The sequence below is a fragment of the Sceloporus occidentalis genome, unplaced genomic scaffold, assembly GCF_023333645.1.
Source record: "Sceloporus occidentalis isolate IW3139 unplaced genomic scaffold, rSceOcc1.0.p SCAF_2, whole genome shotgun sequence".
In the NCBI taxonomy this organism is placed as follows: Eukaryota; Metazoa; Chordata; class Lepidosauria; order Squamata; family Phrynosomatidae; genus Sceloporus; species Sceloporus occidentalis.
The window spans coordinates 263,599,941-263,615,635 of record NW_028316982.1 but is presented as its reverse complement, the minus strand read 5'-3'; the positions used below and the strand labels follow the sequence as shown (position 1 = coordinate 263,615,635).

Here is a 15,695-nt window from a genome sequence, read left to right as displayed (position 1 = left end):
CAGCAGCAGCAGTGTTTCCCCATTTCTTCGACGCAGTGTCTCTAAAGGCTGCAGCGCAGAAATGGGGTGATGCTGCCTGCCATCTGGGTGGGCGGCATGATGGCAGCATCAGGGTGGAATTGGGGTGGGCAGTCATCACAATCCCATTCCACCCCAATTCCAGCTCTTTATGCCAATCTGTATAGCCTCTTAGTCTGAAAGGTGCTACAAGATCTCTTTATGTACAAATCCCAGGGTTCTCTAGGATGGAGCCATGGCAGTTAAAGGTGATGTCAAACTGCATTATTTCAACAGTGTAGATGCACCCTTGGTCTCTCTCTCTCTCTCTCTCTCTCTCTCTCTCTCTCTCTCTCCCCAACCCCATCCAATTGAACTGGTAAGTAAAGCTCCTTCCTGAATCTTTTCTCACTGGGTCAAACCAACAACATGAAAGGGTTATATGAGCATATATACACCATGCACATATATATACACTATGCACACATATATCCATATATTACCTCCATGATAATAATAATAATAATAATAATAATAATAATAATTTATATTCCGCTTTTTTGCAGAGGAATCAAAGCGGATTACAACAAATAAAGCAATAAAACACCATACAGTTAAGATTACAATTAAAAAAGATAACCCCATATCCCAACCCTCCTCCCAATCATAAAAACATTAGACAAAAAACAGAATGAGCTAGACATAAGAACCAGAGCTGTATGGGACATATTCACAAGAAAACCGGTTCTTGGAACAAAGTATAGTCTGGTCTGTATGAACATGTATATATATGCATTCACCAAAACAAACAAACAAACAAAACCAATTCATTGCCTTTGCTTATTTTTTGCACTGTTTCAGCACTTTATTTTTTCAGTATATCATTCAGTTCCCTTCTCTTTTTATTCTTCCTATCTCTGTTCAAGGCACTTCGGTTCAGCTAATGTTCAGTGTTCTTGGATATGTTTGTGCCTGCTTACCCATTTAATGCTAATGCAATTCTAAAAGTTTTACTTCAGACTACTTTCAGTTAGATGCCCAACAGTATCCAATAGAGTTGACAGGCAATGGCAGAGAAGTCAAGTTGGGTTTTGGCTTTCTGAACTCTTATGCCAGCTAAGGTTTTATCTAAAAGGACAGTTACGTTGATATCTTTATGGGCTCATGTGCATAAGTCACACATTCTACTTCACAAGGAACGCCACGGATTTCTGCTGTGATTGGGTTTTAACTAGTAAAGATCCATCAAACTTAACTTCCAGCTCAGTTGTCTGGTTAAGCCACTAAGGGCTTGCCAGCTTTGAATGAGATGCGTAGCAAGAGCGAGGAGCTGTCAGGTTGGGATGCCAATAGAGCTGCAATTCAGAAAGTCAGTGCTGGCTCTCTGCTTCAATGTAATTAATGGTGATCATTAGCCTGGGGCTTGACCCTTTCAGATGAAGAAAAGAGTTGGCAGGCAGTAGCATATCATGATTTGCGCTATGTTTTTGGATGGATTTAGTCCTCACAATAAAGCTGAAAAAACTAGTCAGCATGGTGTAGTGATTGAGTACTGGGATTAGGGCCAACCCTACCATTAGGCAGAGTGTGGTGGCTGCCTCAGGCAGCAAACAGTAGCATCTTGTTATCACCATTCCCTCCAGAATGCTCTAAGCTAGCTTGTTTGATACCATGTAGACAAGCCTGTGCTTTCTAATCTTTGATTCTCCTCAGATTTCAGAATCCAACTTCTAGAAGCCCCAGCTAACCTGGCCAATGGTTCAGGATTCTGGAAGCTGAAATCCATAACAGTTCTGCAGTTGACAAACTAAACATGGTCTCCTGCAAGTCTTGAAGGGTGAGTCAACATCTAATCCATATTTCATGTGGAACTCTTGTCTTGTGGAGGTCAGTCAGCCTCTCTGCCAGCCATCACTCCATCCTCCCTGAAAAGCCATCTCTGCCCTGACACAGACCAGATCCTAACGACAGCATGAAGATTCCATCCCATCTAGAGCATGCCATGGAAATCATCATACTTACATTTCACAAAATTTGCAAACTACCTAACAAAAGGAGACCTGTGACAGCTGGTGCATAAGGTGGTCCTTGGTTATATGGAAAACCAGAAAGACCTCATGGCCATCAGCTGTATCATGAAGAACTTCAGAGTGCCAGAATGGAAAGAGCAATTTTGAGGAGTATCTCTCCCTCTTTGCTGGCCTTTACAATGACTGCAATGAGTATCACATGAAAAAGATGAAGCTGACCAGGAAGAAATATTGAAGAGGGACACAGCCTCTCTCTTCTTTCTTCCAAAGCAATGATGATGTGCCAGTTTAACCCAGAAAGAACCTTCCAGAATCTTTAGGAACCAAATCCACTTGTTTTTCAAAGTACCACATCCAAGTCTCAGATCTAGCCACCAGGAGATGGGCCAGATTTTAACACAATGCTGCCCTCTTCCCTGTTTCCATTCCCTCAATTCTTTTCCTGAAATATTTGTGTCCCTAGTCTGCTCCCTTTGCCACTGCCAGGACCAAGTAAGCTTCCCATGTGTCCTCTACTTAACCACAAGAGTTTCAGGGGCTACACTAAACTCCCCACAGGCCTCCATCTATGATGTTGGGAGCCTTTTTATACAGTAAAGTTATAGGGCTATGATTCTGCTTTAACTATTATGGCAACATCCTATGGATTCCCGGGAACTGCAGTTTCAGAAAGGTCATTTAGAATTCTCAGCCAGAAAGCTCCAGTGATTAAATGCAAGTCCCTAAACTACAGGATTCCGAAGGATGCAGCTATGTCAGTTAAAGTGGAATCATACCACAATAATTATGTACTGTAGAAGGGCCCCAATTCCTCCTAAGCAAATCCAATCAACTGCTCAGAATGATATTATGTACAATCACTGCAAACATTTGACTTGCTGGACATGCTCCAGAAGGCACAACTAATATTAAAACTATTTAGGGATAGTTTGTTGCTGGAGCATTCCTGGATCTTCATGGGTTAAATCCTGAATAAGAGTGATGTCGTCTTATTCTTCATGGGTTAAGTCCTGAATAAGAGTGATCACACAACTTTGCCGGGAATATGCCTTTTTCTTCAACAATTTCCCCCTGTCTGATAATCTCCTATGTTGCAAGCTCAAAGTCAATGTGGCTGAACAACCAGCTCCATTCTTCATAGCTGAACAATCTCAAGAGGAAAGCACTGCACCAACACCCATTTAAAAAAGGGTTTTAGTCATAAGTTATTTAAACCACATAATTGCCATACTGAGATACTTTGACACAATACACACACACACACACACATTCATACATCTGCAAATCTAAGCTATTTTATCTTAGTCTGACTCAGCTTCAGCCAACATGATTTACAACGTAAAATGCCATCAACAGAGGCTTACGATAGGATCTAATACCAGTGGCTTCAGAACAACTCAGAGACACAGCACTGCCAAAGGCCCATCTTCCTCTAACCTCGTGATTTCCAAAATGGGCTTTATCAGGGGGTGGCGAGGGAAAAGGGGCACCAGGAGGGATGATGAAAAAGGAGGTGGAAAGGGGGCTTTTTTGGCACACAAGAAAGAGAAGGGAACCACCAGCCTTGCAGCTGTGTGGGGAAGGCACCTCTCTGGGGAAGGAGGTGGATGAGTATCTGGGGTTGATTCTTGGAAAAAGTCATTCAATACAGAGTGGGTCCTGTAGTTACAATCTCTCCCATGCCAGTCTCCAGTCCAGAGCTTGTGGCCTCTATAAACCCCCTACACATACACCAGCTGTTCTCCTTTTCATTCCAGCGAAGGACTGAGAGTCCATTCTCACTGGGGAGAAAAGTGGGAAGCTAACTGCACCCCTCTCTACCCCAGCAAAGAAGGACTGAGAGTCCTTCCTTGATAGAAAGAAGTTTGTCCCTTTGTTCCCTGTCACCTTGGGACCAGCAGCCAAGCAGCTGGAGAAACAGTGACCAGGAAGCCTCTCACCCATTCCAATCTTGTGGCAAAGGCTGACATGGGTGAGAGGTTTATCAGTCACTGCTCAAATGGCTGCTCAGTTGCTGCTCCCTTTGCACCCAAACACTCTGAGAGCAGCAACTGAGCAGCCAAGCAGTTGGCCTTCCTTTTGCTGTAATGCCAGGTTGTGTAAGAGAGACCTGGGCTACTGCCACTGCTCTATTTGCACATGAGAGGCTGAGGTGGAGGAGGAGGCAGTGGTGAGTTTGATGTGGCTAAGGTAGATGTCACTGGCTGGCTGCTGCACAAAGTGGGAGCAGCAGCTCTGCAGTGGGGGACAGACCCCCATCTTCCTCATCCTCGGATAGGTGTTGGGAGCACTAAGGTTGTTGCCCAAGAGGAAAAAGTTTGGGGATCACTGCTGTAACCACCAGGTAATGCTTACAATTTGACTTAAACCAATCAGTTCAGTGCCTTTTATTGCATTGCACCAAAAGCCAATACAAAAGATATCAAATTATTTGTTGCTGTTGTTGTTGTGTGCCTTCCAGTCATTACTACCTTATAGCAACCCTAAGGTGAACCCATCACAGGGTTTGTTTTTTAAAAGAAAACATTTATGCAGAGGAGGTTTGCATCTGGCTATGTCCCTGCAGCCAGACATCAAACAATTACATAATTGACTGAGGTCCTCTGCAGGTCACAGTGGACGGTGTAAACATTTTGCATCTGGCTGTGAAGCCTACACTGGAAAGAGAAAGGGACTACTAACCTCCGCACTAACCAAAAATAAAAGACATACAAAGGGATAAGGTTGGCTGATGCCGGAGTATGCCACTATCAGGATGCTAGCCATTATACACAGAATCAAACACTTCCAAAAAAATTAAAATAACCTAGAATAATTAACTGTTAAGTAGAACAACGTACCACACCCTAGCTAAAACAAATGTAAAGGTATAATTTATGGTACATGAAACTCGACCCTGCTAATGTTAGACTGCAACTCCCAGCATTTCTCATATCTGGCTATACTAGCTAGGCCTGATGTGAGTTGCAGCCCAGCAACGAGGCTTGCACTTTCACCACCGCTGATATAAACAGTTCTATATTCTAGCTCAAAGTTGGTCCAACTCTTCTTGTTTTACTCCTAATACTGTTTTACTCGCCAAACTGGGAAAGGATGATGATAATAATAATAATAATAATACACAAACAGTTGACATTTTAAAGACAGATAGCACTGTAGGATATCGGAGTGGCAACCTCAAGCCTTGGCTGCATGAGACATTTATATCAACGTGGTTGTAATCCCTATGGACAACCCCTAAGGCCTCAGCAGAGTTAAGCAAGATCACTCAAGTGTAAAAGTAAGCAGGTTTCTTAAGCTTCACCAGGCTAGAATAGAAATGGAAGACGAATTTCCATCCTCTGTGCCAATGACATGATTACATAGTAGGATAAGATTTTAGAGAAGCAACTTCTTGACAGTTGCAATTACTATTTCTTAGAAAAAGAACTTCTAGAAAACAATAAGGGTTAATTGGGGGGGGGGGGGTCATCAATTTCCAAGGAGAATGTATACATCATATCACTAATTCCCTTGTTACAAAATTTGAAGATGTCAGATAGGAACCCCACCCCCTCTTGTTGTTGTTGTTGTTGTTGTTGTGTGCCTCCAAGTTATTTTTTACTTATGGTGACCCTAAGGCAAACCTATCATACTTTTTTTGGCAAATTTTTCAGAGGGGGTTTGCCATTGCCATACTCTAAGGCTAAGAGATTGTGACTTGCCCAAGATCACCCAGTGGATTTTTATGCTTCAGCAAGGATTTGAGCAGGGATTGGAACCCTGGTTTCTGGAGTCATAGGAGATTATCACATGGAGGAGGCAAGTGTCCTTCTTCTGTCATCAAATCATCTCATTCGCAGGATCGAAGGGAAGAGTATCACAACCTGTGCACTTATCCTATTGGTAAATAGTAATGGACTCATGATTTAGTATTAACGGGAGTTTCCATTAATACCAAATGATGCATCCATTACTGTTCACAGATAATAAAAGACCCCCCCCCCCGATTGTGCAAATAATAATCTGCAAAGTCCAATGCTCAAATCATTACACCATGTTGGCCCTTGTTACCCAAAGAAAGGTGGAGGGACTGGTGGTTCCCACCAAATACAACAGTATTACTTTAATTTGAGGAGAAGCTAGCTTTTGCAAGCAGCTGGGTGACATTTAGGACCGTTTGCACCAGTATATACTGGTAATAACTGAGGAGAACTTCAAGTTAAGGTGAACTAAGGGAGTTTTGTTTAGATTAAATACAAAGTATGATCACACATACACAATGGCAATTCACACAGACACAACATTCAGATCTAACCAAAATGGAAATATGGAAACTAGACAGCAGCAGAGTTTGAGGAGTATGCAGGAGGGTGATAATTACCTGTCCAAAAAGTAAACCACAGAAAGCTGGAATGGCTCAGAATGGGAGGTCTGAGAGTGGCACAGTTTCATACATGGAGTGCAGCCTGAGTCAACTGTATGCATTCTGTGAGCGTACACAGAGTACGTTCTTTACATTTCTACTTTGCTGGGTATGTTTAGTCCGGAAAAGAGAAGGGTAAAAGGTGACATGATAGCTATATCTCAATATTTGAACATCATATTGAGGGTGGAGCAAGCTTGTTTTCTGCTGCTCCAGAGACTAGGACATAAAGCAGTAGATTCAAACTACAGGCAAAGAGATTCTACCTAAACATCAGGAAGAATTTTCTGAAGGTAAGAACTGTTTGACAGTGGAGTATTTTGCCTCAGAGTGTGGTGGACATTCTCTCTCTCTCTCTCTCTCTCTCTCTCTCTCGGAGATTTTTAAAACAGAGGCTGGATGGCCATCTGTCAAGGGTGCTTTGATTGGATATTCCTTTGAATGGGATTGGATTGGATGGCCCTTGGGGTGTCTTCCAACTTTATAATACCAAGAAATTGCAGCATTTTAGCCACAAAACTCCCTGAGTATGCTAGGCACAAATCTATCTCTCATTCTGACATGTTCCCTATGAGGATAAAATAAAAAGTGAAGATAAAAATTGTGAGGATAAAAATGAGGAGTGGGTGAATCCTGTATCTTTTACTGTTAAAAAAGACTTATATTCCAAGGTTGGAAAAATAAATATTCAGCATCTATTGTTACATGTCCAGAAGAGCTTAGTGCTTTAGTACACATCAACTTGTATTTTATAGACACCATCTTTGAGAAAATGAATTCTTGAAAGTATGCCCAGCTTATATTAATATACATGGCTATCCTGTGTTCATATGCTATGTACTTTTCACGTATTTTTTCTTCTTTGCTGTCTTCTCTTTCTTTGTAATAACACTTCACTGCTCCAATAAAAAATAAAAATGAGAAGGGAAAGTTACGCCTGTCACCTTGAGCTCTTTGGAGAAAGGGCATGATAAAAATGTAAAACACACATAAAGCTACCAAAATGACAAGAGATTGAATTTGTGGTTCTCACAGAGGCAAAAAATAAAGTACTTGTGGGGAGAGAGAGTATGAGAGGGAAATGATGCAGGTGGAAAGACCTGTAAGGAAGCAGGAAGTAAGGATGAGTATAGAAGAAATGCCATAGACGTTGCTGTTTTGTGCCACCAAGTTGGCTTTAACTTATGGTGACCCTACAGATGTCCATGAGACAATATCAGTCCTGCTCATCATAGCAACCCTGACAATCACAGCTTCCTTGATTGAATCAATCCACCTGTAATGCAGTCTTTGGTCGGGCCCCACTTGGAATACTGTGTCCAGTTCTGGGCACCACAATTCAAAAAGGATTTTAAGAAACTGGAGCATGTCCAAACGAGGCCGACTAAAATGGTGAAGGGCCTGGAAACCATGTCCTATGAGGAATGCCTTAGTGAGCTGTGGATGTTTAGCCTGGAGAAAAGAAGGTTAAGAGGTGATATGATAGCCCTGTTTAAATATTTGAAGGGGTGTCATACTGAGGAAGGAGCAAGCTTGTTTTATGCTGCTCCAGAGAACAGGACCCAGGAACAATGGATGCAAACTGCAGGAAAAGAGATTCCAGCTCAACATTAGGAGGAATTTCTTGACAATAAGGGCTATTCACCAGTGGAACACACTCCCTCAGAGTGTAGTGGAGTCTCCTTCCTTAAAGGTCTTTAAACAGAGGCTGGATGGCCATCTGTTGGGGATGCTTTGATTGTGATTTCCTGCATGGTGTGGGGGTTGGACTGGATGGCCCTTGTGGTGTCTTCCAACTCTATGATTCCATGATTCCTCTTTTCCTACTGCTTTCAACTTTTTTCCAGCATCACTATCTTTTCCAGTGAATCATGTCATCTCCTGATTTGATATGAATGACACAGGAGTAGCATCAATAATTTTGTTGTGTATACGATGCTCCCAAATGCAAGTATCGCCTTCCCACTCCAATAATGCCACAGCTGGCTGAGAGATTCTGGGAGGCATCCTTAAAAAAAAAAAAGATGAAAACATCCATTCAATGCTTCTAATATTTACAGTCCAACTGTCACTCTTTACTTGTGCAATCTGTGAAACTTGATTCAATTTATGGGGAATAATACTTCCAAATGTGAAAATGTTCTCAAGATTTGTAGATAAGAGTGTAGGTACTACATCATGTTTGCATACTATAAATCTATGTTGCATTACACCATCTTCTATTGAACACCAACATTATGAAACTGTTTGTGTATCACTGCAATTCACATAAATAAAGTGATACACTGAAGGCATGGATAAATACAACATCGATTAAACTGCTGGAATCCTGTCAATTAGTCTCAACCAGAGATGATCGGAATAGTTAGGGCCTCTACAGACAGGCGCTCTGCAGCCGCCCCTTTCTGACCCAGATCATTGCTGCGGCAACCACATGCCGCAGCAGCAATCTGGCCTCCCCAGGACGCAAAAAGAAGCTGCCATTAGCCGGCTTCTTCTTGTGCTCTGGAATGGGCGTCAAAGGCGCATTGGTGCACCATGATGATGCCCCTCCCGTCCAGTGCCATTTGGGCACTGCGTCGCCCATGCATCATCATGGCGTGCGCTGTATGGATGGACATGTGCCATGATGGCAGCCAGGTGGTAAAGGTAGGACTTGAACCTACCTACCTGAACCCTACCATGCACGCAGGTCGGCACAAAGTGCCAGTCTGTATCGTCTCTTAGACAACATATAGGTAAATCCAATTGACAATGGCTCTACTCTAACTGGGACAAACAGTTGGCTTTATGGCTATACTTGTGTAACTCCACCTCCGCAGCCATGAACTGAATACAAATGCAAAATGATGGGGGGGGGGAGGTACAAATGCAATATCTCATCCTTCTTGTAGCTATGGAGGAAAAAATTCTGTTTTTTAGTCTCACAAAGAAGAAAGAGACAAGCAATGATTGACATCCCTCCTTTATTGAATATGCTTATTTTTGTGGCAGGGTATCAAGGTGAAATTAGGAGGAGAACCCTGGTGGGAGGATAAGAAAAAGATGGGGGATGCAATTCTTCACTAATTTTGTTCACAGGGGAGGCAATGAGTAACTTTAGCCTTTTTCTTCTTGCTGTGGGAAAGTCTTTGAAAATTGTTTGGAAGACTATTCACAGATATATATATATATATATATCTCCCTGCACAAAATTCAAACACAGTTGTTTTACGCAGAAAATAGTGGTTTCTGCACAGAGAACACTATTTTCTGTGCAGAAAATACTATTTCTGCATAAAGGATTCATTCATGTGTAGAAAAAAGGATGCTGTTTTCTGCAAAAACAAAAATAAAACTACATATAAATCTGAATTACAACTATTCCCATCAGTCAGACATTCTTCTCATCAGGATTTCTCAACACTTGAGAAAATAATTATTTTTCTAATGTTTTCAAATATCCTCTCCATTTCTAGAAAAGACTCTGATAAGATGACATCCATCTGAGAAGGTTAAAGCAGATTAAGGAGGAGAATTAGAATGGTGATCAGAAACACTGGTTGTTTGGATTGTACTTCAAATCACTCCACTAACCTTAAAAATGTGAGCATCACGGCTTCAATATAAGCAGGCCCCTTGCCACTAGGATGTCATCTTATCAGATCATGGAAAAATTACTTTTACGGACTACTGTTCTGAACTTGCCACAGTCAGCTTGTGCAGTGGCCATGCTGGCTGGGGGATTCTGGGAGCTTTAGTCCAAAAGGATAACTTCTCCAAACTCTGGACTAGGCAAGTAGCAATAGGTACAATCCTCAAGGGATCATCACCTCAACAGAGACAATTTCTTCAACACAAACTATTCTCCCAGTCCAGTTGAGAAGCACACATTGAATTTTTTTTTCATATGTAGTGATTTCCGTTATGCATGTCTTAGTCATAAGGGGAGGGAGAGAGCTGAAAAGCATCAAAGGAGTTTCCTTTAAAAATAAATAAAGGAAAGGAGGAAGCATCATGCTTCCAGGCAGAGAATACAAATTATATCATTGTCCCCAGGAAACTGGCCTATCTTCCCATGATTGGTGCCTCACATTTAATTTCCCATGACTAACAATTTGTTTATCTTAATATCCAAGAGCAGATGTATAGGTTTCATAACCTAAAGTACTAATTGCTCTTACGAAACAAGATTGATCAAATGTTCCATGTCATTAGCAGTGCTCTGATACAGAATTTAAAGAGGGAATTGCTCAAAGCAACCTTTAAACTCATCATAGCACTTGCAAAGCCAATGTGAAGAGATGCAGCCTTTCTAGGGGAGGCAGTTATCAAAATAAAACAGCAGAAACCTTGTTGAAAATCAAATGAGATCATTAAGAAGGCATATAAATCTTGAGAGAGAGTGTGCCGCAGCTGTTTTGAGCACTGCACTACAAAGATCTGAGTTCAAGTCCCTGTTTACTATTTGACTTTGAATCAGTCACACTCTCTTAGTCTAACCTAGGGCCCTCCATGGCTGCATCTGCACTGCAGAATTAATGCAGTTTGGCACAGCTTTAACTGCTACGGCTCAGTGCTATGAAATTCTGGGATTTGTAATTTTGTGAGATATTTAGCCTGCTCTGTCAAAGAACTCTTGGGGGGGGGGGGCACAATAAACTACAAATCCCAGGTTTCCATAGGATGGAGCTATGATAATTAAAGCAGTGTCAAACTGCATTAATTATGCCCATATTACACAAATTGGGGGATATAATTCTTCACTATGTTTCCTTTTGAAAGAAGCAACAAGTAACTGTAGCAAATTTTTTTCCAACTGTGAGAAAGCCTTCAAAAATGATGCAGTTTTCCAAGCCTATTCACAATTCAAGACTTATTCGACACAAAATTCACATGTTATCGTTTTGCACCAAAAGCAGTATTTTCTACATAGGAAACAATATTTTTTGTGCAGAAAATAACATATTTATTTTCTATGCAGAAACTGTTTTCTATTGAAATCACTCATGTGCAAATTTTGCACTGATTAAACCTCGAATTACAGCATTTTCTCTAAAGGAAGCATCTTAGTGAATATTTGGGGGTGGGGGACTTGACTATATTTTAAAATATTTGTTCCAGTCCTACAAGGATTATAGCACTGTACTTCCACTTTAAAGATTGTAGCAAGATGCTATGGAATCCTGGAGATTTGTATTTTGCTGAGGAGCTAGACTTCTGTGGCTAAGAATTCTAAATGCCCCTCCCTAAACTGTAAAATAAATCCCAGGATTCCATAGGATGAAACCAGGGCAGTTAAATATAGCACTATAATAGTGTGAAAGGGCCCCTACCTTACAGGGTTGTTGTGATGAACCTTTATGTGTTGCTCTGAGCTGACTGGAGAAAGGACAGGATAACAATATAAAGAATGCTAAATATTTATTTATTTAAAGTCTGTGTCTCCTTTCAACCCAGCAATATACAGCCCAAGGCAATATACAGAATTGATTTTTTAAAATATTAAATTCTAAATACATGAATAAAAATATATTTTTTTAAATAGAAACTTTCAAAGTAACTTTGAAAATAGTTTTAAAATCATAGAATCTTAAGAGTTAGATGGGTTCACAAGAACCATCTAATCCAGGGGTAGGCAACCCTTTTGAGCCGGGGGCCGGGTTGCTGTCCCTCAGACAACTGGGGGGCCGAAGCCAAAAAATAAATAATTAAATTTTTTTTAAAAAAAAAAAATTAAATAAATAAATAAACCGGGACAAATGTAGGACAACATTTTCAAATGGAGGGCACTTTTTAAATAAAAAATGGAGGACACACGAAAAAATTTGCTGATTTTTTAAAAAATGTTAAGATAAATGCATGTTTCTGAGGCTTCTATAGACAATTGCCCCACCATGCCCCTCGCGCGAGACGCCAAAGGCCCCGGTGGCAATCGCTGGCAGGACCGGGCTGGGGCCGGTTTCAAGGCCTTGCTGTGCCGCATCCGGCCCACGGGCCGCAGGTTGCCTACCCCTGATCTAATCCAACTCCTTGCCATGCAGGAACTAAAGCACTCCTGAAACACACACTCCAAACTCTATTTAAAACCTCCAAAGATGGAAAGTCAACAGAGATTAACCAGAGCCAGTTTAAAAGGCCAGAACAGCCACTCCTGGTTTGACAGACCTTCCAGATGTAGTCTAAGCTGCCTGCTGAAAGCTCAGAAGGAATTTTGATTTCCAGTGGGAAGGAGTTCCACAAATGGATGCTGTTACAGCAAAAAAAACCTCATGACATGTACTCAGCATCCTAGCCTTATGGAATGATCGACATATACAAGGGCCTCCGCTGAGCATATCAATAATAATAATAATAATAATAATAATAATAATAATAATAATTTATAACCCGCCCAATCACAAAGAATCCGGGCAGGTTCAAAATTCAGACAGGTTCATATAGGCAGGCAAACCTCAAATTTCAGGCAAATGAGTTGAGATCTGTCTACCTCCAAAGAATAGACATCCTCTGGGCTCTTAGTTGCAAAACACATAGCAGATTATCACACTGAGATGAAATAAGGACGGGGATCACTCCCCCTGTCCTTATCCCATCCTTAAACCCAATGGTGTGAAAGGCTTTCAAATTGTTGCACCGATCCTATCATTAACTGACGTTAACCCATCATTAAAGCAGCATTGTATTAACGCAAACGTGCGATAATACAAAATGCTGGCCAATGTCGCTGAAATGATGGGTTAATGACAGGATTGGCACGACTTTATTAGAAAGCCTTTAGTGCCATCACGGTCATTCATGCTTCTTGGATGGGATAAGCATGAATGTGGTGTGAAAGTCTTTCCTAAAATTGCACAGAAAGGATGGGACAGTGACAAGAAAGGGATGGAACGTCCCTCATGTGATAACCTCCACAGGCTGCATCCACACTTCAGAAATAATCCCGTTTGACACCACTTTAACTGCCCTGGCTCAATGCTATGCAATCTGGGAATGGTAGTTTTGTGGAACATTTCAACTTCTCTGTCAGAGAACTCTGCTACTACAAATAAACCCTACATATCCCAGGATTCCATAGCACTGAGCCATGGAAATGATGTCAAATGGCATTATTTTTGCAGTGCAGATGCAGCCATAGTTGGATTTGTTGAGAGAGGCATGATTCTTGGCCAGGAATACAATGCAAGGCTAGGAAAAGTTACTGTTTGGGCATTGGGCATGCTGGCTGAGGGATTCTGAGAATTACAGCCTCTAACAATAACTTTCCAATACTCTTATACAGGAAGAATGGAAAGCTGCTCTTGATATTCTCCTTTCCTCCTCTGAAACTTTCTGCTTACTGAAATATGTTTGTTATGGTGCGTTCCTGATGGGCCCTATGGGGCATCGTCGTTATGCGTGAGGGGCAGCGCTTCCTGACGTGCCTTGCCCCTCGCACGTAACGAGGGCGTCAAAATGGCAGCACCCTATACAGATGGGCACCACCATTTTGACATGACGGACGCTTAGCATCTGCATGTCTTGGTGCCCTTGTGACGCCGCAAGGGCGCCATTGGCACCTTGCGACATCACAACAGCACCACAAGTAGAAGCGGCTTTTTGCGGCTTCTTTTTGTTGCACTGGGGAACTGTGTGGTTTGTCCACTGTGGTTCGCTCATGCAGCAAAGAAGGGCACTGACAGACCACCCTTTTGGGCAGTCTGTAAAGTGCCCATATCAAGGATGTGGAAATTGAGGCCCTTCAGATCTTGTTGACTGCAACTCCCATGATTACTCACCAATGGCTATGGTTGCTAGGGCTCATGGAATCTACAGTCCAAGAACACCTGGAGAACTATGCATTCCTGCCTGCTTTCCCCCACCAGCTTAATCTATGTTCATTTTCTGGCCCATTTGCTGGAAAAAGTGAAGAAAGATGCTCAAGACAAGTCATGAAAAAGCCACTTTTTGAACTACAGCACCCAGAGTCTCTTAGCTGCCATCCCTGATGGTCATGGTGGTTGGTTGAGGATTCTGGGAGCTGTGATCCTAAAAATATTCCCATCTCTTGCATATTCTGGTCTTAGGATTTCTAGGATACAGGTATTCGAGAGTGAGATTAATACTTCTTCTTCTCCGAAAGATTTTGGGGGTAATATCAAGTTATTTTGAGTGCTGTTTTGACACTTGTTGCCTCAGTGCTGTTTGAAACAGAAGAGGTCTATTTTTAAAGTTCTGTTAGATTTAACGGTTTATGGCTTTGGTCTTAAAGTATATAAATAAATTCACCTTCAGGAAACCTATTTCTGATCTCCTTTTGGTAATGAAGGGTTAATGCCACTGGCCTATTCTACTGGGTTGTTGTAAGAGATACTGAGATATAGCTATGAATACTGAGAAACAGACAGCATCAGATGATTTTAAAAAAAGTGTTAGTTGGCTATTTGCAATGAGCTTCCACCACCACCACTGCTTTCCAATAAAAAATAAAAAATAAAAATGAAGTATGTATTTCTGGGAACCCTTAAAGTCATAGGTCTAAACTCTAGTTTAGTCCAAGAGCCACTGAATCAATAGGATTTATCATTCAACAATTAACTGAATGGGTCTACTCCCATTGGGAATAACCAAAAGGATGCTAGCCAACGCATGAAATCCAAACTTAGGCTGTACCTGTCGTGCAGAAATAATGCAGTTTGATACTGCTTTAACTGTCATGGCTCAATACTATAGAATTCTGCGATTTATAGTTTTGTGAGCCTTCTCTGTCAAAGAGCTATGGTGCCACAACAAACTCCAAATCCCAGTATTCCATAGCATTTGGTCATGGCAGTTAGAGTGGTGTCAAACTGGATTATTTCTGCAGTGTGGATGCAGCCTTAGACTTCCTTAGAGTACATCCATTGAAACGAATGGGATTTAAGTAAGTCATCATCTCTAACTTGCCCCATTGATTTTAGTAGTTCAGTTGTAAGCATGGCCCCAACCTATAATCTGGGATGAACAAAAACTCTACAAGTAGTACCTGTTCAAATTCCTGTTTCAAATATTAGCATACCTGCAGCTGCCACCAATAACACTGACTATAATATTGAAAAGTAGGGGTGATTAGCATTAGGAGTCAACAAATCTTTATTCATCAGCCTCAAGGATACAACTTTATCTTTAAAGAACTCAACACTTGCCTGCTGTGAATGGCCCCACCATCACTCCATCACTAACAGACTGTAAAACACAGCACTTTTTAATAGGGCAAGTAAACAAATATCCCCAACTCAGTTGTATAACTTCAGAAAGAGAATTCT

General features: G+C 41.4%; 1 protein-coding gene and 1 pseudogene across 14 annotated transcripts in view; one reads left to right on the top strand and one right to left on the bottom strand.

Moving 5' to 3' along the window:
• DLG2 (discs large MAGUK scaffold protein 2) overlaps window positions 1-15,695 on the bottom strand; it is a 1,248,672-nt gene that overhangs the window by 699,155 nt on the left and 533,822 nt on the right. The gene's annotated exons all lie outside the window — the stretch shown is intronic.
• On the top strand, window positions 1,970-2,262 carry LOC149320092 (protein S100-A10 pseudogene; annotated as a pseudogene).